This window comes from Bemisia tabaci, chromosome 7 (assembly GCF_918797505.1).
Source record: "Bemisia tabaci chromosome 7, PGI_BMITA_v3".
In the NCBI taxonomy this organism is placed as follows: Eukaryota; Metazoa; Arthropoda; class Insecta; order Hemiptera; family Aleyrodidae; genus Bemisia; species Bemisia tabaci.
Window position 1 is genome coordinate 48,133,643 of NC_092799.1, and position 25,805 is coordinate 48,159,447.

At 38.1% G+C, this 25,805-nt stretch overlaps 1 pseudogene; it reads left to right on the forward strand.

Annotated features, from left to right (window-relative positions):
* Nucleotides 1-10,018: 10,018 nt before the first annotated feature.
* LOC109040490 (cytoplasmic FMR1-interacting protein-like) overlaps nt 10,019-25,805 on the forward strand; it is a 41,560-nt pseudogene continuing 25,773 nt past the window's right edge.

Here is a 25,805-nt window from a genome sequence, read left to right on the forward strand (position 1 = left end):
ATAAAAATTGTATATAACAATTATATATGATTTAGCTCAGAATTTCACGAGCAATCCAACCATGTAATGGACGAAGAGATTGGGGCAAAATTACAAGAAATTGATCTTTTACGAAAGGGCTTCATATGAAGAATTTTGACCTGAAGATAGGGGTAAAATAGCAGCAGTTCGCATACAATAGCTTTTCGCGTTCACAATATAATACCCGGTCTCGTCGATGTGCGTGCTCGACCTTGCAGCGTTGTCATGTACATGGTCCATGCGTTTATTCGCCCGATTTTTCAGGGATCATCGTTCGTGGGCCCTAGTATAGGTTACGTTGAACCCCCGCCCCGCCCTCCCCTCCGATTACGAACGCTAGAGCTTGCCCTGTCACTAAACCCACCGCACACCACGAGGGGGGGGGGGGGGGGGGGGTGTTATTTTCAAACTTTTAGTATCAGAGTGAATATAGATTTCAATAGTTCCGGTTGAAAATGCTGAATTGTTGATATACTTGATGGTAAGTTCATCGAAGATCCCATTTTTTACCGTACTTATTTTAATTGATTCACATCAATACGCGATTTTTCAGCCCAATCTCACTCCCTTAAAACTGCATTTTTCCCCTCCTACTACCTTTTGAGTCATTTTGATACCATCTCTATACTTACCCTTTTCCACCCTTCGATGCCTTTTATTATTCAACGGCAACTCTTTTTCAGCCCTTTTCTACTAGACTCAATATGAGAGTCGGCTGAGAAGAGCACAATTCCAGGAAGTAGTGCGTTTTGGAGACTCATGGGTAAGGTAACAAAAGGGCGGACAAATATAGGTAACGAACACTTCACTCAAAAGTATTGATAGAAAATGTAGTATTACTTAATGTTCTCTCCATTAAATGCCCAAAAGGACCCCGCACACCTCTTATGGGAAGCTGCACCACGAGGAATTGCCTTCTGACCTTTATCATTGGATTCTCCTCAAGATGCTGATCAAAAGTTATAATAGACCACTAGACAAGGTAAGAATTTAAGCAATCTGATACATGTTTCTCAATCGGAATTTCACGTAGAACACGATTCGCACAACGAAAATTACTGAAACTAACTCCTAACGAAGATATTAACGTTTTTATTTCACATTGGTTACGAGGAATTTGAACTGCCCGCTCACAAGAAACTCAAAGCTCTACGTTAGTCAAATCGCGCACTACAACGGTTTCAGCAAGCTTCTCAATCGAGCAATGTTCATTTCCCGCCATGTATTGTTCAAACTATCAGCAATGTGTTACAGCTGAGCCAAAGCGTCAAGATTGAGGTTGCCAGATTTTTATATCGCAGAGACTGTCATGATATAACGTTTAGCGCACGATGTGAATTACGTAGAGCATTGAGTTTTCATGAGCGAGTGGTTTGAATTCACGCATCAAGAATCATTAAATATCTTCGTAAGGAAATGATTTCGGTAATTTTCGTTGTGCGCATCGTGTTCTACGTTAAATTTTGGTGAAGAAACATGTATCAGAATGCTGAAATTCGTACCTAGTCTAGTGGTCCATTGCGCCAACTTTCTACGATGCACCGTTTTCGCAAAAAAGCTAAGTGAAGATTCAATTATTCGGCGATAAAAAGCTAGAAAGATTCCTAATTTCAGTACTTGAGTGAACAAATCAGGGGAACTCCCACACCGACCGGCAGTCTTATCTCGGATTCCGCACGCCGTTTTCCTCGACCATCCAAATCAGTTCCTCTCTCTCTACCGCTCTATTCACCTCTTCCCCATGTCTCTGAATCGTCGATCAGTGATCGACATCCAACGTTGCCTGGTTTCACTAATAATTTTTAGTTTCATTTTCGTTTACATTAATTCAGCGGTTGTGATAGAGCTTTTTGAAGGATTGAAGGAGGAGAGGCCTTCAATTCTTCGAGGCACCGATACTGATCTAGGTAGCAACATATCGTCACCTTCCAGGCAAAGTATCACAAGCGCCATGCGACGTTTAAAAATTTTCGCCGCCATTTTATTTTTTTACATAGAAATTATTGGTTGAATCTGTTCGAAAATTTCATTGAATTTTATGGGCAGCACAAAAACAATTCAGTGTTTTCGGACAACTACAACCAACTATTTCTCTGTAAAAAAAAAAAAATAGCGGTGGAAACTTTTAAACGTCGCATGGCGCTTGTGATACTTTGCCTGGAAGGTGACGATATCGTGACAGCGTATTATTCCATTAGCTATGCATGTAAGTAGTTCACTTTAGCACAAATACATTCATTAATGATGGTTTTAAAAAAATAAATTGGCAACACCGCCAATTTCGTGAGGAGCATATGAACAGGAAAACGAGCGTCAAACGGACGCATCGAGAGTGGGAGGAGGGGGATAGCCCTAGAGTCGGCAGGTACAGATAAGAAGACGGACACGCGCTAGGTACGTTTTTTCCTTATTTATATCGGGCTTGTTCTCAAATGCTTTGTTCTTTTTTATTCATAGTCGCCGAATAATTGAATCTTCACATAGCTTTTTTGCGAAAACGGTGCATCGTAGAAAGTTGGCGCAACTATAACTTTTGATCAGCATCTTGAGGAGAATCCAATGATAAAGGTCAGAAGGCTATTCCTCGTGGTGCAGTTTCCCATAAGAGGTGTGCGGGGTCCTTTGTAAGCTAGAATAACAGCTTTTTTCTAACCCCGACCAACAATTCATAAACTCCAAGAATGATAAATTTTGGTCAAACGAGCAAAAGTAAGGCGAAAATTGACTTCTACGATGAAAATACTGTAAGCGTATCAAGTTTTAAAATGAAAATCCAACTGATTGTATCAGTGACGTGGCGTCCATTAGCTTCGCAGTGTTTGCCGAACAAAATACTTAGAAACAACTAATAAATATGGCTAAGAATGTGGGAAACAATATAAGTATGGCTAAGAATGTGGGAAACAATATAAATATGGCTAAGAATGTGGGAAACAATACTGATACTGAATAGAAGACAGCAAATAATTATTGGGCGCTCCGCTTGCCGCGCTTGGCTTCCGACAGCGGCATGCGGCGCGGCGGAGAGAGAGAGAGAGCTACCGAACCTGGAGGAGAGGAGAGCGAGAGGGGAACGCAATGATGAATAGGGGCAAGGGGTAGAGGTGAGGTGAGGCACCGGCGCGGCGCAAAACGGGGGGCAGGACCGCGCTCGCGGAGTAAAACGTAGCAGAGAGAAAACGGGAGAGAATGGAGAGGGAGGAGAGTCGCTCATCCGGCCAGAGCTATTTATGAAGGGCCGTTTGTAACTAAAGATACGAATGTTGGCAATATATAAGAAATGATGTAACATATGAAATATTCAAAATATATATGAAATTTTGAAATATATATACGAAACTGTCGCAATTTATAAGAAATGTGTCAATATTTAGGAAATCGACTCCAAACTACCTATATGGCAAAAATCGTGCAATATACAAAGAAATGAGTCAATATATAAGAAATCGACTTCACAGTATATATGGCGAAATTCGTGCGATATACAGGGTGATCCATAAGTCATTTCCACCCCCTCTAAATTTTTACCTAATTGAGGCAAAGATTTGAAGCTTGGGGGATATTCTTAGGTCAAAGGGAGCTACTTTCTGGCCCCCTAAAATTTTCCGAGGAATCCCTGGGGGGGGGGGGGGGGGGGGGATGGAAACCAATTATTTTTTCAATTGAGAAGACCCCTTTTGTTGTACCTTGTTCGAAAGAGCATCAAAAAAGGAAACTTTTCGGGTGAACCAGAAGTCAATATCTCAAACCGTTTCAAAATGGCGTTCGGTTAAAATTCAAGATGGCCGAAAATTGACACCGATTGTTTGTCAATGGATTTGCGCGAAAATCGGTATCTACGGGTATATTGATAGGAGAAAAATGAATTTGAAGTTAGATTTTCTAAAAAAACAACAAATTTCCAAAATGGCCGAAAATTCAGAAACTTGGGAGTTAGGGGTATTTTGGCATGAGATTAAAAAATTTGAAGTTAGATTTCTAAAGAAAAAAATTCCAAAAAGGCCGATTTTTTTTTTTTTTTTTTTTTTAGAAATCTAACTTCAAATTCGTTTTACTCCTGACAAAACACCCGTAGATAGGTACCGATTTTCGAGCAAATCCATTGACAAACAATCGGTGTCAATTTTCGGCCATCTTGAATTTTAACCGAACGCCATTTTGAAACGGTTTGAGATACTGACTTCTGGTTCACCCGAAAAGTTTCCTTTTTTGATGCTCTTTCGAACAAGGTACAAAAAAAAGGGTCTTCTCAATTGAAAAAATAATTGGTTTTCATCCCCCCTCCCCCCTAAGGGTTCCCCGGAAAATTTTAGGGGGCCAGAAAGTAGCTCCCTTTAACCTAAGAACATCCCCCAGGTTTCAAATCTTTGCCTCAATTAGGTAAAAATTTGGAGGGGATGGAAAGGACTTATGGATTACCCTGTATATCGCACGAATTTCGCCATATATATTGTGAAGTTGATTTCTTATATATTGCACGATTTTCGCCACATATTTTGGAGTCGATTTCCTAAATATTGACATATTTCTTGTATATTGCGACAATTTCGTATATATATTTCAAAATTTCATATATATCTTGAATATTTCATATATTACACCATTTCTTATATATTGCCAACATTCGTATCTTTAGTTACAAACGGCCCTTCATAGCTATTTCTACAGGAGCCTTGCTCCAAACCGCCGGATTTCCTCATTTTCCTCTAAGCCGATTCGTCCTCCGCTTCCCCCCATCTTCCCCCCTGCGCCTGCGGTCGGCACGCGGGGCGGACGCGGGCCGCATCTCTCAGTTCCGCATTCCATTCATTCTCCCATTTCTTCCTGCAGGTGCGTGTTACGAAATTACGCTACATCACTTAAAGGGTGATTTCACGATTAGTCGGAGTAGTCGTGTCGCCGTGGGTTACAAAACGACTAAAAGCCAAACGATTGAAAACCAAGTTGATAAATCATAGGAATGATGTCCCTGAATTAGTATATCAACTATTCAACGTGCATTTTCAACCGGAACTAGTGAAATCTATCTTTGAATAATTTATTTTCACCCTGATACTAAGAGTTTGAAAATACCCCCCCCCCCCCCCCCCCCCCCTCCTCAGGGAACCTCCTTTGACAATTGTTAAAATTTAGATCCTCGCGAACTTCAATTTACTCTATTTTTCGTATGAAATCTGATTTAACGTCTTGAAAAACAATGGTTTTATTTCATTCTCTCTTACTTATGATTTCCATTTGCCACTCATTTGAGGAATATCCAGTCGTTACTCCACAGCGTTTAGAATTTTTTGAGTTATTTAAATTTCTCAAAAAAACATCTCTCTGCGTTTAAAACATGCGTGAGAATAGTCCTATTCATCACCATTTAGATCCAAGTGAGCGACATATTATTGAAATGGAGGACACACTTTTCCCGGAGGGCGCAGTCGCAACCGCGACGGGAAGATAGGGTACAGGACAGCGCATCAGCGCATCAGAGAAGCGCTCGGACTGGGAACGTACCGCTCTCCCCTCCCGCCTTGATTCCGCCGCCGAGCAGTCTGGCGTCTGGCTCCGTCTGGCTCTCCGCTCATCCCATTGCAAGCGATTCTCCAAAGCATGGTCTTCGATGCGATACCTCCCTCCGCTACCGCTTTCCTACTTTTGTGGCTGCTATCTGTCTGCTTACTGTCTCTCTCTCTCTCTTTCTGTTTTTAATGCAATTTACTTACCTACTAATACATTTTATCAATAATATTTGCTACAATTTAAAACATGTAATAGGTGTAATTTTCCTCTTCTTCTGAAATATTTGGGCAAGCAGTGCTTGCCTTATACATATCCGGACCGCACGCCACTGACCCCCCCCCCCCCCCCCCTCATTTTGTGTTATCATATATATTAGCACAGGTTTGGTCATTAATGAATATTTCGATCCAAATACCATTAGTTTGCGAAGTTTCAACACAAAAGTCTACCAGAACGAGTACAATCCATCGTTGAGTACCTTATTTTCATTTTACCCCCGCGAGATCATTTGTTTGTGTCAACAAATCAACAAAGGTAAGGTCAAAAATGAATTATACGATCAAAAGTCCCTCAAAATTCCGAGTTTCAATACGAAATGCCCACAAGAACGAGTAAAATTTATCTTTGAGTAGTTACTTATATTTTTATGTTCCTACGAAAAGTTTGAAAGAACGCTTATAATTGTGTATTTGCGTCATTAGATTCAGAAAAGTAAGGTCAAAAATGAATTCTACGATCAAAATAACCAAGGAATACTTCATAGTTTAGCACGAAATCCCCCGTCTACCTGTTTGAAGAATGTAACATGGCGGCCCGGCCATGCACTGGCCATGCATTTTCCCACTCAATCACGAATTCACGACCGGTCTCCAGATCGTTCAATTAATTTTAATTTATTGAATCATTAGCCGTTAATACTGTCATCTTCTCTGCTCATTTAGAAGAATTTCATCAATTCGAGACGAAGCTTTAACCCCAGGGCCAACGAGAATCAAGAAGAAGCAATATGGAAAGTGCGGAGCAGGAGGAACCGAAGTTCAGAGTGGTTACAGGTACAAGTCGTTTTTCTTGTATGTATTCCTTTCAATCGCCTCTCCCATTTTTCCGAAAATTTTGTGTAATGAACCGATAGGAAATTTTACGGCCGTTATTATGAGTCCTATAACATTTTCCTCTAAAATTGAAAGTTTAAAAGTAAAATGAGGAGAAAGGTCGCTGATCATAAGAATTTTTGCCTGCGTCCTTTTTAAAACCCTTATTTTTGGTCACGAATATTATTTTTTTCGAAAATTTTGTGTAATGAACCGATAGGAAATTTTACGGCCCTTATTATGAGTCCAATGACATTTTCCTCTAAGACTGAAAGTTTAAAAGTAAAATGAGGAGAAAGGTCGCTGATCACAAGAATTTTTTCCTGCGTCCTTTTTAAAACCCTTATTTTTGGTCACGAATATTATTTTTTCGAAAATTTTGTGTAATGAACCGATAGGAAATTTTACGGCCCTTATTATGAGTCCAATGACATTTTCCTCTAAGACTGAAAGTTTAAAAGTAAAATGAGGAGAAAGGTCGCTGATCACAAGAATTTTTTCCTGCGTCCTTTTTAAAACCCTTATTTTTGGTCACGAATATTATTTTTTCGAAAATTTTGTGTAATGAACCGATAGGAAATTTTACGGCCGTTATTATGAGTCCTATAACATTTTCCTCTAAAACTGAAAGTTTAAAAGTAAAATGAGGAGAAAGGTCGCTGATCCTAAGAATTTTTGCCTGCGCCCTTTTTAAAACCCTTATTTTTGGTCACGAAAATTATTTTTTCGAAAATTTTGTGTAATGAACCGATAGGAAATTTTACGGCCGTTATTATGAGTCCTATAACATTTTCCTCTAAAACTGAAAGTTTAAAAGTAAAATGAGGAGAAAGGTCGCTGATCCTAAGAATTTTTGCCTGCGCCCTTTTTAAAACCCTTATTTTTGGTCACGAAAATTATTTTTTCGAAAATTTTGTGTAATGAACCGATAGGAAATTTTACGGCCGTTATTATGAGTCCTATAACATTTTCCTCTAAAACTGAAAGTTTAAAAGTAAAATGAGGAGAAAGGTCGCTGATCCTAAGAATTTTTGCCTGCGCCCTTTTTAAAACCCTTATTTTTGGTCACGAAAATTATTTTTTCGAAAATTTTGTGTAATGAACCGATAGGAAATTTTACGGTTGTTATTTCGGGTCCTATGACATTTTCCTCTAGGATTGAAAGTTTTAAAGTAAAATGAGGAGAAAGGTCGCTGATCGTAAGAATTCTAGCCGCGGCCTTTCTCCTCCGTGAGCCGGTGCGAGAAGAACGGAATCTGTGGTTGAGGCGGATTTTTTGCCAAACTTCGTGAACGATCGACTATAGCTGTGTCCCCGTTAGAAGCTATGGTAAAGAATCGATAGTGCGATAATCGAACAATCGCATTCGATACGATATTCGATATTCGTCCAGCTGTTTGAAATTCAACATGGCGGCCATGCATGCATTGGCATTCTCCCGCTCATACACAGCTGAGCTGATGCCGGTGCCCAAAATTCCGCTTCGCTCAATTAGTTTTAATTTTTTTTTATTACCAGCCGTTAAAACTGTCATCTTCTCTGCTCATTTAGAAGTATTTCACCAATTCGAGACGATGATTTAACCCCAGGGTCAACGAAAATCAAGAAGAAGCCATGGGAAGTGTGGAGAAACCAAAGTTCTGAGTGGATCTTTATAGAGTACCTGTACAGGTACTCTAGGTCTTTATAGGTATGAGTCAGTCGTTTTTCATGTATTCCTTTGCCCTTTCAATCGCAATCTTTCAACTAAATCGCGGAAGCTTACACTATGTACTGATTTCTCTACGAGAACGTAGTGAAGTTCCCATAACGCACGATGTTACAACAGAACTGTCATCAGACTCTTGTGACGGAACATGTCTTTTGGTCTGTCGCTGGACTTGTCTTGGGGACTCCTCCATGGACCAAAAGGTATCTCCTAATCTTATCTAGTCAATAAATGAATGCAGACCGGTTCATGAAACTCTGTTGGTACGCCAGGACAAGGTAAGGAACTTGTGAGCTTTGCGCCTGGAAGACCTTAATCCCCTAGGCCTGGGCATGCTGATAAGAATTTCAACAATCGATTCCTGTGTGTGAGACGGAAGCTAACTTTAACGAAGGAACCTCTGAGTATAGTGAAGAGTGTTTTACAGGTTTTGTTTCCCAATCCCTTGCAAATAGCAAGAACTGTGAATATTGTTGCTACATCTAATTATGGTCCTAGTTCGGACTCGACTGCCAGGTATTTCCCGCCTAAATTTCCTCCTCAAGAATTGTAACTTCCTCATTCCCCAAACGTCCTCTAACTCTCTCCTTCTTTCACTTTCATGTTGTTTAATCTGTGAAGGAAAGAGTTAGTGTGTCTGCATGTAGTCATGCTGTGATAATGAGGCCAATTTCATCATTTTGAAAGCTCACTAAGACCATCTCTTCCCTGCGAATCGATAGCTTAGCCACTGTTTCACCCTCTCATTTCTCTTTCTTCATTCAATGGGTCAGTTGCGCTGGTAACAGAATCATATTTTGTCGCTTGGTTCTAGTCTAGTAGATTAGCTCTAAATGAAGAGATCTGTCCCAACAGCAACTCTCTACCTTGAATATTAACCGAGATATCTCGCCCTGAAAAACTCGATTTAAGTATGATGTCATCCACTGCGGTAGTGCATAATATGATACGTCCTACTGTGGTGGATGATGTCATGAATCGAGTTTTTCTAGGTGAGATACCTCGGTTAATAATCAACACAGAAATTTGCTGTTTGGCCAGATGTCATCATTTTTAGTTGATCTGCAAGAATGAAGTATCATAATATGATTCTGAGACCAGCACAACTGACCCATTCTTCCACTCCTATGTTTTATTTCCATTGTTGCAAGTCTACATTTTTTGCAATTACCTGTTTACTCTGCTCTCTAGAGGTGTCGTCAGCTAAGTTGGCACTTGTTTCCCTCATCCCACTTGCAAGCAATTGCTATGCAATTGTCGAGCAGCTATAGAGGATTGACAGCAGTCTGATAGTGAGCTTTGTCAATCATCGATTCCTGATGGACGACTACATTTTAGTTGCTTGCGAATGATATGTATTCAAGTGCCAACGTAGCTGACGACACTTCTACCTCAAGTTAGCAGCATTGCTTCTGATAGTTTTATACAAGTTTGTCCTACCTCTTGAGGGCACAAAGTTATTTGACCAATTTTATCTCCTCTCCACCGTCAACCTTCTCTGGTATTGAATTGTGCGACACTCAAGAATATTTATTTTCGGTTTACACTGCACTCTCCGTTTTCATTTGAACAGAGTGGGTATGTTTTCAAAACCATTCATTTCTCTAAGTTCCATGTACAACAATGCTTACTTGCTAAGTCACATTTTTAGGTCTTTGATGGTCTTGTGCACAAGCAGGGAGTCTCAAAAATGAGTTTTGCTCAAAATGGCGGCAGTAAGGTAACATTAACTTATGCCTTACCCAACATCGACGCTTTAGATGGGCTTACGCTACCTGATCAACCATGTTTCGAAGCTCAGCCATGCTCTGTCATTTATCAAGCTAACTTTGATATCAACTTCAAAGACTGGAATGGGTTTGTCACTGGCGTAGCAAAGAAGCCACCGTTCATGCCAGTTTGGGAAGCTTCACATTTCTGCTGCTCGACCACCGTTAATCCGTTTAATTGAATGGATGATAAATGATATTTCATAATTTTTAGGAGCTTTTCCAAGATAGTTTTGAGAAAAATGAGAGGAAATCGCAAGTTTTGAGCAGGGAATGAATAATATCAAGAACTACAGGTAACATGCTTAAATCGGTGCTCAGAAAAAATGATATGACTCGTTCACTCGTACCTAAATCATTTCAGAGCCGCGGCAGGATCAGAAACATTGTATCTGATAAGAGAGTTCCATGCAAGTGTTTTCAACTTATGTAAAGCAGACATTTTCAAAATTGGTAGAGGCATCTATTTTAGAATAAAATCAGATTTTTATGTGTTTCTTTGATGGAAGGTCATCTGAACGTTGATTTCAATTTTAAAAATTTCAAACTATCCAAAGAATCCATCGCAGATCGACTTTTAAATGTAAATGTATCCATTTTTGAACCTTTATAGTAAGTGCACCGAAAACAGTCAACAGGGTTTTTTATTGAAGCTTAATCGACACTGGTTCTGGTCGTGTTAAAAATTCAGAGCTTTGCTATGTTGTGAATTAGAAGTTGTCAATCTACCAATCCTGTAAAATATCTATTTGTAATGCTCCAGAATGAACTGTTGGAAGAGGGCTTGGAACATGCGGTCATTCTATACACGTGGCAATGTTGCTCTCGAGCCATCCCGCAACCGAAGCCCAATGAGCAGCCGAACCGGGTGGAAATCTATGGAAAGACTGTTGAAGTATTAGCTCCTGAAGTGAGCAAGCTGCTTTATTTCATGTATTTTCAGGTGAGCATTCTAATTTTGCTAGTTTCCGACATTCGGTAGGTAATTGAAGTGGTGTATTACAGGTGAAAACTTGCATCAAGTTCTCTACTAATGTGTCTAAGAAGTGTAACTGATCTTGCCGGGCCAGAAAAACATGCAAGAAAAAAGGGATATTTGAATGCTTCAAACCACAATTTCCACTACTCGCCATAATGCTAGTACTTAGTTTAGGTTATTCACCTGACACCTGTAGTCTTTAGTTATATAATTAAAAGACAAATAACTAAACGAAAGTATATCAATTACACTGATAAAATAATTAAATTAATTATCTTTGTCTCTAATATTAAAAATTTTAATAAAAATATTTATTTAATTACCTAACTGAAATTACTTCCCTCTGCTGTTTAGTTCCGTGCAAAAACTGGTGATGGTGCCTGTATTGCACAACTATGTGATCTTTTATTTATTTAGTATGAATTGGTACAATTGAAACAATAAAAATTGTTATAGTACATGCAAAATACCGGTCACCGTGCCTGAAATTACCTGGCGCATTTAGCAAGAAAAGGGTCCTGGCTGTGGATTTGTCAAAGGTCTTGGTCTTTTTAATTTTCATTCAGTTTTTTCGTCTATTGAACTTCCATCTTATTTTTGCCAATATTCATCGGCAAATTTCATTTTTTCTAGGATTTATGCCATAGGGTTAGATCTAAATTGATTATACAATGATAAATTCTCGCTTGCCAAATGATAATTACTTTTTTGAACTATTGCCCTGAGGGAAGTTTCATGCTTTCAGAGAGGAAACTACTGTGTGAATCTTCTGAAAATTTTCATCTAGAGAATCATAAAATCATGAAGAATATTCAGTAGGAGTTTCAGCGAATTACATACATTTGCTTGATCATAATTGGTGAAGATTCTGAAACACTGCAACTGAAGAGTGTCCTTTCTGTGCTTTGATTTTCTCAAAAATTGGAATTACTTAACAAATCCTAATAATGAATTTGAATTTCACTACATCATTTTCTTCATACTCTACTTTGATTACACAGCACGACAAACAACCAAACCAATTTTTTCGTTTCCTAGGTGTTAAAGAAGTCTGAAAATGCTCACATAAACTTCAGGAAAATTTTCTGCGGGGCGATTATTGAAATGATATCAATCGTATGTCGCCGCTTTGTCGTGTCGCCCCATTGATTGAGAGCCACTCAGTCGATGGCGCGAAACGACAAAACGGCGACATGGAGTTGATATCATTTCAGTATTCGCCCCGCTGGTGCTCAGGACTCCGCCATTTTGAATTTTTCCAAATTGAGAAAACCCATGTGTACGATTTTGACTGTATCATGTATATCTCTTGTATGTATCTATGGTTACGCACCACCACTTGTCTTTCTGATCCTCTCTCACGTTCATACACGCTCTTCTGATCCCGATAGTTTTTGTCCTTATTTCCTTCCCATTCCCCCCTTTTCCCTACAGTTTTGGTGACCCCGACGCGATTTGACCTTGTCTAGTGACGCGAGACTTGGGATTCATCGTCATCGTTCGTTTAAGTGCATTTTTGGTAACATTTTAACTTTGAAAACCTATAACCCTCATAACCTTCAAACCCATTTTTTATGAGTTTATCCGATGATTTTATCATCAGCTGAGTGCTCTCCGTGCGCGTCGACAGTCAAAATCGTACAGGGTGCCACCCCCGGGCGGGCTTTCAATGAAAGTAGCTTAACAACCAAATGCCGTGTAGTATACGATGCATCAGCGCCTAGCTCTAATGGTATTTCTCTTAATTCAATTCTTCACGTAGGTCCTAAAATTCAGCATGACATTTTTGATTTACTGATAAGGTTTCGTAGATTTGCGGTTGCAGTAACAGCTGACGTTACAAAAATGTATCGTCAGATAAAAATAGACCCTGAACATAGAAGGTTGCAGAGAATTCTGTGGCGTTTCAATGAAAATGAGCCGGTACAAATTTTTGAGCTAACCACTGTGACGTATGGGACTGGTTCAGCTTCTTTCCAGGCTGAAAGATGCCTGCAACAAGCTGGACATGAAAAAGCTCATATTTATCCAGAGCCTGCACTTACAATCAAAAAAGAGTTTTATGTTGACGACTTAGTCACTAATAAAAAATCAATACCATTAGCTGTAACATCCATCAAAGGAGTAATCAGTATTTTAGCACCACGTGGTTTTGAACTTCGAAAGTGGGTATCTAACGTGCCCCATGTATTAAATGCTTTAAATTAGATACCTCAAAACCATTCTAATTCTGTCATATGAAGACGATCACCAGGTTTTAGGGGTAACTTGGAACCCTAAAGCTGATATTTTCATTTTAAATTGTAAGCTCCAACTACCTAAGGATTCTACTAAAAGAGCAGTATTAGCATCGATAAATAGTATTTATGACCCACTTGGGTTATTGCAACCGATTATAATTAGAGCTAAACTTTTCTATCAAAAATTATGGACTCTAAAATTGCAATGGGATGATAATTTATCGTCGGAGGACACTTCGGTGTGGACAGACATTGTGACTGAACTTCAGTTGGCTCAAAACTTGCGCGTGCCAAGGCAAGTCATTGCAACTTCAAATAAATTAATTTGTGTTCATGGGTTTTGTGACGCATCTCCCCGCGCTTATGGCGCATGTGTATATATATCATCCCAACTATTGAATGGAAATTTTCAGAGTTATATATTATGTTCTAAATCTCGGGTTGCATCAAAAAAGCCAGTAACTCTTCCAAAATTGGAATTATGCAGTGCGGTGTTGCTTGCTGAACTAGTGTATCGTAGGATCATCCTTTATCGTCTTTGATTGTTGCGTCAGAGCATATCAAAGGGTTACATTGCGGCCCACAGTTATTACTTTCTTTGGTCAGAGCGACATTTTGGCCAATTAATGGTTTAAAGTTGACCAAGAAAATAGTCAATTCATGTGTGCCATGCCGTAGAGTAAGACCATCCCACATAACGCAGTTGATGGGAAACTTACCACAAGAAAGAGTCACACCTGCGAGACCATTTACAGTCATAGGCTTGGACCATTGTGGACCATTCAAAGTGCGCTTGCAACCTAACAAAAAAGCTGTTAATTTATTGTATATTGTTGTATTTATATGCTTTACAAAAGCTGTTCATTTGGAGATAACATTTAATCTAACTACTTACTCATTCCTATTAGCACTTCAAAGATTTGTATCTAGACGCGGAATTCCTCTAACAATATATTCGGATCAAGCAAAAAACGTTCATTGGTGCTAGAAATAATCTTAGGCAACCCCTGTTGTTTGGAAATAACCTTCCAGCTGAAATTTTAAATTACTTGCAAGAGAAACAGGTTGAATGGAAATTCATCCCTAGTTACTCTCCTAACTTTGGTGGTTTATGGGAGAGTTGTGTCAAAAGTTTTAAACATCATTTTTCCAAAACTGTAACAACAAACGTACTTAATTTCGAAGAATTCTCAACAATCCTTAACAAAATTGAAGCAATCCTGAATTCTAGACCTCTTTGGCCAATGTCAAACGATCCTAATGACCTCTCTCCAATAATTCCTGGCCACTTCTTGATTGGTTCTGCAATGACCGATATATTAAATACTAAAGCAGAACATCCAACTTCGTCGGTCACAAATTGGAAGTTAATTAAAAAATTATATGAAAAATTTTGGAAACGTTGGTCAATGGAATATTTGCATCAGCAGCAACAAAGATGTAAATGGGTAAAACAAACCGATATTAGGGTCAATACATTAGTGATATTAAAGGATAAGTTCTTGCCTCCTCTGCTTTGGAGAATGGGCAGAATTATAAAGCTTCACCCAGGTAATGACAACATACCTAGAGTAGTATCAATCAAGACCAGCTCTGGCACTTTGATACGTAGCATCTCAGAAATTTGCCCTGTCCTAGACCCGGCATAGCCCGCCCGGGGTGGCACCCTGTACGATTTTGACTGTATCATGTATATCTCTTGTATGTATCTATGGTTACGCACCACCACTTGTCTTTCTGATCCTCTCTCACGTTCATACACGCTCTTCTGATCCCGATAGTTTTGTCCTTATTTCCTTCCCATTCCCCCCTTTTCCCTACACCATGATTAGATTTTTGTAAATACCAAAACGGTTTATCCCACAAATAAAACACAAAAACCAGCAGAAAGAACATACAAGTACCTGCCAAAATCACCCTCCTTCGTTTTTTCTAGCTTAATTTTTAGGTGGTAAAATTAACGTCCTCTTCAAAAATTAGCTACGCAAAAGGTGCATTTTTGCTGATTTTGGGAGAAACTTTGCTTCAAATCTCCAGCCACGATTATCTGAGAAAAAAACTGTTAAGCTCATTGAAAAGAACGTAAAATTTACTCCTAAAAGTCTTATATCAATAGTTCCTACACTTTATTTAATTGTGTGAAACAGTAGTTTATTAGCTCTGCCCTTAAATTGTGCTTTTGTGGACTATCTCCTTTAAAATCAAGAAAAAAAGAAGGAAAAAACCTAAAACCGTGGCTCAAACTGTGTAACAATGGGTAAAATAGTGCTGGACCCACACTATTTGGAGGGGGGGGGGAGGGGAGCCAAAATGTTCAAAAACTTTCAATCACAGCCAACAATTTTGAGCTCTGATGAGGATCAGTACAAAACTGATGGGGGAGAGTGTTCAGCTCAGGCAGTTTGCATTGGAATATTAAGGTGAAGTCACGTCGAGAGATCTATAATTTTGTGTCTCTCTATACCTCATCAGTAGATCACACTCATCAGTGAACTCAACTGAAAATCTTGCACAATCCAAGACCGCATCAAAGCTTAAGTTTGAGGTACAAGTTTTGTACTGCAAGACGGTAAGTTTCGTATTACTGCTCATTAGAGCTCACATGTTTTGATTCTGATTAAAAATGTTTGAACTTTTAGGCTTCTGATCCCACTGCCTAGTGTGATCTACTGATGAGGTATAGAGAGACACAAAATTATAGATCTCTTGATGTGATCTCACCTTAATATTCCGATGCAAACTGCCTGAGCTGAACACTCTCCCCCATCAGTTTTGTACTGATCCTCATCAGAGCTCAAAATTGTTGGCTGCGATTGAAAGTTTTTGAACATTTTGGCTCCCCTCCCCCCCCTCCAAATAGTGTGGGTCCAGCACTATTTTACCCATTGTTACACAGTTTGAGCCACGGTTTTAGGTTTTTTTCTTCTTTTTTTCTTGATTTTAAAGGAGATAGTCCACAAAAGCACAATTTAAGGGCAGAGCTAATAAACTACTGTTTCACACAATTAAATAAAGTGTAGGAACTATTGATATAAGACTTTTAGAAGTAAATTTTACGTTCTTTTCAATGAGCTTAACAGTTTTTTTCTCAGTTAATCGTGGCTGGAGATTTGAAGCAAAGTTTCTCCCAAAATCAGCAAAAATGCACCTTTTACGTAGCTAATTTTTGAAGAAAACGTTAATTTTACGACCTAAAAATTAAGCTAGAAGAAACGAAGGAGGGTGATTTTGGCAGGTACTTGTATGTTCTTTCTGCTGGTTTTTGTGTTTTATTTGTGGGATAAACCGTTTTGGTATTTGCAAAAATCTAATCGTGGGTTTTCTCAATTTAGAAAAATTCAGTATGGTGGTGTCCTGAGCACCAGACAATTTTCCTGAAGTTTTTATGAGCATTTTCGGACTTCTTTAGCACCTAGGAAGCGAAAAAATTGTTTTGGTTGGAAGGACAGAATCTATGTTGAGCAGTGTTATTCCTCAATTTATTTACTTTTATTAAACTAAACATGGCATCTTGAAAAGTTTTACTTTCTACTTACCAAATCATGTTTTACGCTCAGTCCACATTTCAGCAGCTTCTGTGGTCTCAATCATCAGTTGATTGTCAACGTTGATGGTGGCCAGGAGGTTCTTTCACTGCGAAAAGCTATTAAAAGATTTTGTGCAGGACATAAAAGCTGTGCCATGCTGGGAGGAGGAAGGATTTTGTGTCAGAAGCCTACTTGCTCACCCCAGGAAAATTTATCAGTATGTTTGCGGTGCTAGATGAACTGAAAAGCATAAACTCAAGTGTGAAAACTTATTATTCTACCTATCGCTGGCAAGTTAATGTCTGTAAAGTAATAAAAGATTTCTCCATTTTTAAGTTTTCTCCTGTGTACCTGAATGAAGATTATTTTTAAAAAATATGTGTACAGAAGTAATATCGCAAAAGTCTCTACAAGAGCTGACCAAAATTAAATATTTAAGTCTTTTACTTTTTGATTCGAGTTTATTAGAACTGGGAAAAAGAAAAGAAGAGCCAAAAGTCACATCAGTCTGAATGCATCAATCATCAGTTGGCCCATTGGTTAGCATGTAAATATCTGTTGAATGGTGCAATTTTTGGATGTGACATTTGTCTCTTCTTTTCTTTCCCTAGTTCTATGTCTTTCAGCCATCTGGCATATCTTCAATTGTCAAGGAATTTTACCCAAATGTGTCAGGAAAATTCCTTTTCTAAACTCCGTGGCAACCCTGTGTCGCATTGTGGAGAGTTAAGTCCTTTGTCCTTGACATCGAACAGTTTTCTCCCTTCCTTCTGATTCATATCAAACCTCCGTTGTAGCTCAAAAGTATCTTGACAAGTCTCTACACCATTGCTTCTTTTTTCAGTGCCGCCCAGTTCTTGAAAGTTATGGCAGATTCACACACCCTGCAGGATTTGCAGAATTTATCCATATTTCTTGCTACACAGAACAAAATTCGAAACACAGTGAAAAAGAATTTGGAAAAAGTAATCGGTTACGAAGAGCTTCTGTCCGATGTTGTCAATTTGTGTGTGGACATGTTCGAAACGAAAATGTACCTGACACCCACTGAAAAGCGCATGCTGATTAAAGTGAGTATAATGTCATCCCATTTTCGCGATTTGTTTGACCTTCGAAAGTGATTGGTTTTGACATTTCTTTCAGGGCCTTGAAAGTGCTTGAATTCTTCTCTACTGATAAGAGAGCTGTCAGCAGTTAATTTAAAGAAATAAAGAAACTTTTTTTGATGTTTCGTTGACTGTTGGAAAACATCTTGTCCACAAACGAAATTGCTGTCTTTCTGAAAGGAGAATCCAAAATTGCGGACTCAAGCTCTTATCACAGGGAAATTACTGTGTTTTGGAAAAAAAGTGAACTGTTGTTCTAGTCATAAGCTAGATAAGACTCTGAAAATCTCAAAATTGAGATTTTAACACTACTCTCAGAAAAGTGTTTTTTAAAAATTCTCTCTGCCACTTAGATTTTCAATTTTCATTCTCTTAGATTTAAACTAAAGTTCTAAATTCAAGAAATGTAATTGAAGTTTAGGCGATTTGTGAACTTATAATAAGATTTTGTATTTTGGCTATGTGTCTCATTGTCAGTCCTTCTTTGGCGCTGTTCTTGACTTCATAGCAAGACAGAACTGTCTTGCTATGAAGTCAAGAACAGCGCCAAAGAAGGACTGACAATGAGACACATAGCCAAAATACAAAATCTTTGTTCTTTGTACACTTTTCGACAAAGCAGTCAATGATTCCAAGTTGTTTGTTGCTCCAGTATTTTCTGTATTTCTTCCTCCAACTCCCAGTTCTTTCGGTCTAATAGCTTAACCCTGTATCGCATTGATCAATTTTGGATCTTTGGTTCTATTATCTGGTTTTTCCAAAGCTTCTTTTTCTCTTTTATGTAATAATTACAAAAGGGCGAATCCTGTGATGATTGTAAAAACGAAATAAAACAAAATAAAAATTCGATAATTCAAGGTGATATCCTGCCATAGTACTGTACAAAAATCTGATCGATTAAAATCCATCAAATTTAAGGATGTCCTCCATGTCCTCACAGGGATTTGGGAGGGACAGGAACAAAATTGGGTAAACCGCAAAAACTGGAAAATCAAACTTTTACCATACCCACTTGAATTTTGGTTTTTCTATCCTTCATGAACTCCATTCATGATAAATATTTTGTATCAATCTTTAATATTCTAATCTTATTTTTCTTTAAATCATCGTCTAAATCAATTTTCCATTTCTGATGTCTTTCTCTTTTTCCTTTTTCAGAATCTAGAGGTTGTCCCTCTCTTTGGTGACGTGCAAATAGTGCCATTCAACTATATCAAGCGCTCGAAGCATTTCGACCCTGAAAAATGGGCCTTTATCGAGCTCTACTACGATCAGCAAGGTTAACACATCATTCAAAGAAATGAGAATGGATAAGGAAAACAAGCAAATAGCCAATTTAGCCTTGTGTGGTTTACAATTGCTGTCCGAATGGAGTAGTGTTGTCACAGAGCTTTACTCGTGGAAGTTGTTGCACCCGACGGATCATCATTAAAATAAAGAATGCCTACAAGAAGCTGAAGAATATGAAAGAGTAAGTACGTCACCATTCTTAGAATGTCCACTCTAGGTCATAGCATTTTTTTAAGTTATTCATTTAACTTTCCCCCTCACTGAGAAAATTGAGTGAAGGCCTGTGCCTTCGTGCTAAACTTTGGATGTTTATTGCCAGGTTTTCAGCCTTTAGAGCGAAGGAAAGTGAAGCCATCTGGATCATCAATTTATTACAGTAGCAATTTTGATAAGTTAGCAGTATGAGGTTTCCTCTGATTAAATCAGCAAAAAAGGCTGATACTAGGCAAGGCTGCCTCAACCAAAATTGATCGTTGTTCTATCTATTTATGTTATTTAATCAATTTGTACAAAAATCATTTTGAAGGGAGGGTGAGTTACACGTAGAGATTTTTTATTTTACAGTTTCAGTCGAGATGAAAAATTGTTAAAATATATTTAGATGGAGGCAAAAGAGTGTTGCCAGCCTGCAAGAGTTGCCTTTGATTCTGTAGGATTTCTTTACATTGAAAATCAAGGATATTTGAACTGAGTCACGGAGCTCAGAATTTTGAGAAAGTCAAAAATCTTTTTGGAAGATACTAGGATGTAAGAAAATTTTCGTATTCGTTGGCACTCTGGATAATGTGTATTTTTCAAAATTCTCAATTTGCCCTTTCGTCTCTTCATTTCAATATACTTCTTAATGCAGTCAGCTCTTCAGATTCTATTTTTATTCAAGCATTTCCTTCAATCTTTGTAAATTTCTCTTTGTTGCTTTTAACCTTTACTTTCCTTTGCTCAGGCAACACGCTACAACTACACGGAAGAGGAAAAATTTGTGCTAATCAAGGTTATTGCAGTGATCAAAGGCCTGCAAGTTTTAATGTCTCGTATGGAAACTTTTTTTACCGAAGCCATCAGTCGAAATATTTATGCCGAACTCTAGGACTTGAAGTAAGTAATTCTCAGAGAGCCTCTCAGAAAAGCCATAAAAAACTAGAGAGACTTAATCAGAAGGTACATTTTCTATTCCTTTCTTTCCTTTAAATTTCTTCAAATCCTTTCTTTTAAGTTAGGGTGACGAGTTTTGAAAAGATAGGTGCAAGGTGGAAATGGCGAAGCATTCCGTTGCAGAGCTTTGAAATTCTTTCCGCAGGCTATAACATCTAATAATTTTCAATTCCAAGAGATTTGGCACCAAAAAAAAGTGATTGTTGTGATCCAAGTCTCTATATACTAGATTTTGTTACATGCACCACAAAAATCTTCCAATCATTAAATGCGCTTGGCTCTAGTCAGTTTTTGTTCATTTTTTGCATTTATTTTCTGAAGGAATTTTGGCAGTTTTAAGCTAAACAATTCAATTTTTTAAAGCACAAATGAAAATTTTTATTTTAGAATGAATCATTCATAAGAAAATAATCCCCTCCTCTCTTCTTTCAAAAGAATTCTTGCGATTCAATTTTAATGCATTTAGACACGATTTTAGTTATTAAATTCAATTATGATCAGGGCTTATTATGAGGTTGACCTTGCTTAATGTATGTTGGATCATTTCATGTCAATTCAACCAGGCCATGGCACCCACCGACTCACAAGGGGAGGCTACCGATTGTCCACCTCAGATCGGGTTCAAATTTGGCAGAGAGGTAGAATAGGTTAATATAAGAAACCGTATTTTTTTTTTAGGTGCCAATGCCCAGCCGTTTTTGAGTTATGAATTTTTGAAGTTGCCGTTTTTTCGTGTCAGCGACGCGCTCAAGTTGAGTCTACTGTGCGCGCATCTTTTAATGCGATCCGAGTGTCCTTACGTACAAGTGAGACAGTTGCCCAAACGGTAGCGCGCTCGCCTACGGTGCCGCAGGTCCGGGGTTCGATACTACTTCCGTGAATTACATTTTTGCAATTGATTATTTTGTTTTTTAATCGCTTCATCACAGCAAATTGTAAGTCACCTTGTAGACGTTATAGTAGTAGTAAAATAATTTTATTTTTAAGCGGTGCTTTAGCATCTGATTCTAATTAAATTTTATGTATTTTTTATTTTTTTAATGAGTGTGTAACAAAAAAGGAAAAACATATAATCAGCACCACAACGTCTACAAGGTGACTTACAATTTGCTGTGATGAAGCGATTAAAAAACAAAATAATCAATTGCAAAAATGTAATTCACGGAAGTAGTATCGAACCCCGGACCTGCGGCACCGTAGGCGAGCGCGCTACCGCTTGGGCAACCGTCTCTCTTGAACGGAAGGACACTCGGATCGCATTAAAAGATGCGCGCACAGTAGGCTCAACTTGAGCGCGTCGCTGACACGAAAAAACGGCAACTTCAAAAATTCATAACTCAAAAACGGCTGGGCATTGGCACCTAAAAAAAAATACGGTTTCTTATATTAACCTATTCTACCTCTCTGCCAAATTTGAACCCGATCTGAGGTGGACAATCGGTAGCCTCCCCTTGTCAGATTTTTTTATATTTTTTTTACTTAATCTATAGATCAATCTAAGAGAAAGTAAAAATTTTTAGCTCCACATGTCGAATACTTTTTGAGAAAAAAAATTATTGAAGTTTTATCGCCTTTCGTAACAATGCTCTCTCCAGATTTCAAAAACGGCAGTACTTTGCCTTCGAAAAAGCCTCATAATTTTTTTAGTTTTAAAGATTTTAAGCTGAAATTTGGCACACTGGTGCATGATAGCATATATTTGAAGGGGAAAATGTCCACTTGAACCTTACATACCCTGGAGCACAGAACGAGTTGAATATAGCCCTTTCTTGCCCTGATTTTTGGCTGTGGTACCTTGATCCCTTAAAATGAGCACAACTATGTGAGCTGACAACATATTTTAATTTTTTTTTTGGGTAAAAATCGTCGTTAGGATGTGCTCTGACAGTATCTGAAATAAAAATCCTGGGTATTTCATTTTTTCTCTGTCAAATCGCCCTTCACAGCAAAAAATGCATGAAAAAGCTAAAAAAAAAAAGCAAGTTTTTGCGGCTGTTTCCCAACAAATCTTTTGGAAGCTTAGCATCTTATCGCAAATTCACCTAAATTCTTTCCGTTTCCACTAATTTTGCTCAAGGAATCCTTGGCTTTTCTTACCATCCACACTTAATCACTCATCGTAGCAAACACGGCATGAAAAAGTAGAAAAAACTCTGTTTTTGTGGTACATCTCCGCTAACATTTTATTGTGTGCATGCCGCCAACATTTTTCTCAACAGGTCTTGATTGGTGTGAAGTTTTACATTGTCTACAGGTCTCAAGCCCTTCGCCAATGATTTGTGCAAGTTGTACACTCAGAGCGGAACTCAAACAGTTGGGATTGGCTTTAAGATGTAATCTATTAGACACTAATACAATGGCAGTCTATAGGATTAAAATACCATTAGCACATGACTGTGGATTGATATCAGGCATATATTTTGAAAGACTCTAAGCTATACGGAAGGGTCTTCAGAGACCATTGACAAACATTTTCTGAAATCTGCTGTTTTAAAGATCAAATTTAACAGAAAAGGATAGAGTCTCATCAAAATGGAACACAGAAAGTGAGATTGAAGTCCGAATTTCTCTGTAAGGCTTTAAGTCACAGGTAAAGTTCAACGCGTACTTTCACATTCAAAGTTTTTTTTCTGAATTTTGAATTTTTTGTGGAGATTTTATGTGGCTAGCTGTGCTCATGACCACTCCTAATTAATGTTTCCTAAAATGTGACTTGGTTCCTATCGGTTCAATTCAGGTGATCGTTAATACTTTTTTATCTTGTAGGGTTGAAAGTATACAGCAATTTTAGGAAATTTACTTCAGAGCCATTTTTTCATTCAAGTTCATTGCATATATTTATCTTTATTTTCATAATTCAATAAAACAAGGAAAAAATTATAATGCAAGTAAAGTAATACACTAGGAAAACTGAGCTGTCCTTGCTTTTGACTGAAACTGGCGAAATTGAACTGGTTATGACCGTTACACTGCCTGCCTTAAACTAAAAATATTTACAAGTTCAAATCTCACCATTACTCAAATGAAAATATTATAAACAGCAAGATTTAAATGAGGTATAATAATATTTCAGGTTTATTCTCCTTCTTTTTTATTTTTACAATAATAAATTTATGTAAGTTAAAGTAATATTATTTTTTAAGAATGGAGTGCAACAACATTTTTGTTGAAAGAGAAAAACATTTTCAAACCTTAATATTGATGAATGTCCTCATAAAAGGCAAAAGCGCAAAGAAAATTCTTTCTCCACCAATGATAAATATTTTTCTGAAACATTATATACTCTGCCAGAGCCTCTTGTAACAGCAAGCTATGATGTTCGGCAATGGGACAAACAAACGTCATCTCTAATGGGAGGCCAATTAAAAGAAGGAGAGGGGTCAAATGGGTGCATAAATTTAACGAGAATATCTTCCTCATCTTCATGTTTGGATAGAACAATACCGTAAAAATAATGATGATCATAGGAACATGCTACATAAGCATTGATACAGATTTCGCTCATTTGAACAGTCAAAAATTCTTGCTCTTCAATAAAATCAAAAACGCTGCTAAAATCTGGGTTATAACTTATTCTCTTGGTTCCAATTCACTTAGCTGACAATGGTTCAAAGTGGTGAAAGCTCCTTGTTCCTGGAACTGTTTTGGCCAAAGAAAATCGGCTGATCAATTTTTGACAGTGACTCAGACATTTCTTCTGATGAAACAAACTGATACGCAACATTTTCTGTGTTTGTGCCACAGAATTTATATACCTTCATAGCTGAATCAATTTTATCCCCGCAGTCTATTTGGAGACTTGATCTCCTTAATAGGCGTTTTGTGGTCCCTCCAACACCATCACACGGTGATTTACCATGGCTTGTTGCAAGAAATGACCAACTAGCTGTAAGATTAAAATCTTCATCATGGTGACATAAGTTGAGGAAATTTTTACAGTTTTCGTATTGTCCAGCACAGCCATCGCTGAAATAATAAAAATGCTGGACAGTTGGGAAGTTTTTAATAATAAAGTCAACAATATTTCTTTCAGTTTCATTTACAAATCCTACATCATGTTCTAAGTCATAGGATGTTAAGCACATGCTGCTTTTCACAGGCTCTTCTTCATAACTATGGGTGTATACAACAGCAGGATGTAATGAACAGCTTTCGTTTGACCAGCAGGCCCCTTGAGCTTCATCCTGAATACCAAATGAATAATTTTGACTGAAATCAAGAAAGACAATAACCTCAGTTGATTTGAGTTGTGCCTTCCTCTCTTTAAGAAATTTTGCTTGTTGTTTAGCGACAAATGAATGGGAAATCAACTCTTCAAGACTTCTTATTAAAGTTTCGATGTAGTCTTCAAGAGACACATTAAATGTTGCCTGCTGAGTTCGATCTATCGAAATCCACTTTTTATAAATGATCTTATCCTCAGGGTCTCATTCATCAAATTTTTCGATGAGGAACTTCCTCACTTTCTCACTGCTTGGACAATTGCTACAGTGTCGCAACATACAGTCCTTACTGTCCTCAGAGCAAACAAGATAATCAATTAATTCATGATATGATTCTTCGATTTCACAAGCAGAGAGTAATAATTTAACATTTTGGTGAGTAGTACAAACACAAACATTGTGCGTCCCAGCTGCATTGCTAAGGACACACCATTTTGGCCATAAAGCGCAAAATTTAGAAAAACCAACTTTGCAGTTAGGATTTTCAAACTTAAATGAAGAATAAAGCTCATTTAAATTACCAAGTAGCAGTCTTTTCTGCTCATAAACATTCTTAGAAACACTAACTTTGTCTTTTTGGCCAGGTAAAATCCTTGAATAATCACCGCTTTCATTAAAGTTTACTAAACAATCTACTGACTCTTGTTGGAGTTGTTTACCCCTCCTTGGTGGGGGTAGAGGGGGGAGGAGGGGGTAGAGCGAGCAAACCCTCTTGTTGAACAAGTTTCTTTGCTTGACTCATAGAGTAATTGCTCACTTGAAAAGTTTTCATTGCTTCCTCAGTTGTCCAAGAGGAAGGTGAGGAAGGCAGGGTCAATAGCTGGATTTTCTCTCTCGGAGAAGCTAACCGAATTTTTCCGTTTAACAAATCAACAAAAACATCCAAGTCTGATGCTTTTTGTTTGAATTTATGAGAGATAACCTCAGGCTCATGCGGCATGATGTCACAGTTCAGGACCTTGGACATTTTATTCCCTGAGGCAGCACATACTGAATCAACTTTCCTTTTTCCAAGAAATGGCCTTCGATGTGAAGAAAGACTGTGAGGATTGATGGGTGATGGGCTTAAATTTATCAGTACAGTGTTAACCTTGCTTAGGGTCTCTTCTCTGCTGCTCTCATCCAGAAAATCAGGAGTATCCTGGCTTGATTCAGTGGTGGGTGTTTCACTTGTGCTTGATGGCTCGAGTT